Source organism: Helianthus annuus, chromosome 17, assembly GCF_002127325.2.
Source record: "Helianthus annuus cultivar XRQ/B chromosome 17, HanXRQr2.0-SUNRISE, whole genome shotgun sequence".
NCBI lineage: Eukaryota > Viridiplantae > Streptophyta > Magnoliopsida > Asterales > Asteraceae > Helianthus > Helianthus annuus.
The window spans coordinates 86,367,686-86,369,094 of NC_035449.2; positions in this window are offsets into that span (position 1 = coordinate 86,367,686).

Consider the following 1,409-nt stretch of genomic DNA (forward strand, 5'->3'; position numbering starts at 1 on the left):
TCAGCAAATTTCTGAAAGGGCAGATGAGTCCTTGAGAAAAGACTACATTGAAAACATCATGATCTACAAGAAATACAAGGGGGAGAAACACATGTACAAAAACTGGACCATTCCTGAGCTTGAAAAGAAGTAGTCAGGATTCATGAAATGATCAAAAATAAGGTCAAGCAGTCTCCCCCTGAAAAATTCAAACAATTTGAATCTGACAAGGCCTTAGAGTTGAAGAGAATGAAAGAGGAGCTGATAGTTGCTGAATATGGGTCAAGGAATTCTGTGTCAAAGTGGGGAGAAGCTAGGGTCAGGGCCACCTATAAAAGGTTGGAGGAGCTCAGGAAGAAAGATCCAACAGCTCCACAAAAACCTGACTACTCCAAAGCAGAGGTTTCAAAAAGACCACCAAAGCTGCAAGCCAAAAGAACCACTACTCCTGCTAGTGCTGCCATCTACAAAAGAAGGATTCAAAACCAGTTGGGGGCTGAAACAGTTCAAGATCTAGTTGCTAGTAATGACCTTATAAAAGAGGGAATTATGTTAATGATGAAAGAAGAATCTGAACTTGAACAATCTGCAAGTACTGCTCAGCCAGTCATGAATAGGCCAGCATCACCAAACTCCTCTTCAAATAAAAATCTCCCAAGAAACCCATCAGGCTCAAAAGTACTAAAGTGGAAAACTGATAAACATACCCACGTACTGACTGTGTTCAGGTCTAATGGCGAAGTGAAGAAACTAACAAGGGAACAAGCTCTTGGCCTGAGACTTGAAGATTTGCAGGATCTCCTTGATCTTTCGCTTAGCAGGGATGATGATGATGCAGATGCCTTAACTTTTGAATTGCAATTCAAAGGGCAAATAAGGGAACTGTTGATGAGGCAATAAAGATCTACAATAATGAAAGTGTTGGCATTATCTGTTCCAGGGGGAGATTGTTGGGATTGAACCCTGCCAAAAGAACATATAATAAAAGCCAAAACTGGATCAGAGCAGTGGATCCAGAATAAGCAGATGTTTGGTTGCAAGTCTCTCCCTTTGAAAGTGGTTTCAACATCTGCTGACCTCCTATCTGCTGATCATGCAAACTGCTGACCTACAACTGCTGATCAAGTCAAAGTCTGATAAATGAACTAAAGCTCTACTGCTCAATCTACTGCCTTGTTTCAAGCACTGCTGATCATGACAAGTACTGCTGGGTTCATAGCAGTGGAAGGATGCAGCAGCAGTTTATGCTTACTTTATGTATTGAATTATAATATCAGTAGTTAGCATAGCAGTGTTTGTATAGATCAGAGGTTAGAGTTTGTTAGGAGGTTAGATGTCACTTTCATGGTGACGTCAGCTTAGATGCTCAGTGGTTTGCAAGTGCCTATAAATAGAACAGTACTCTGTACTGTTCTGTTTAGCTCTTTTCA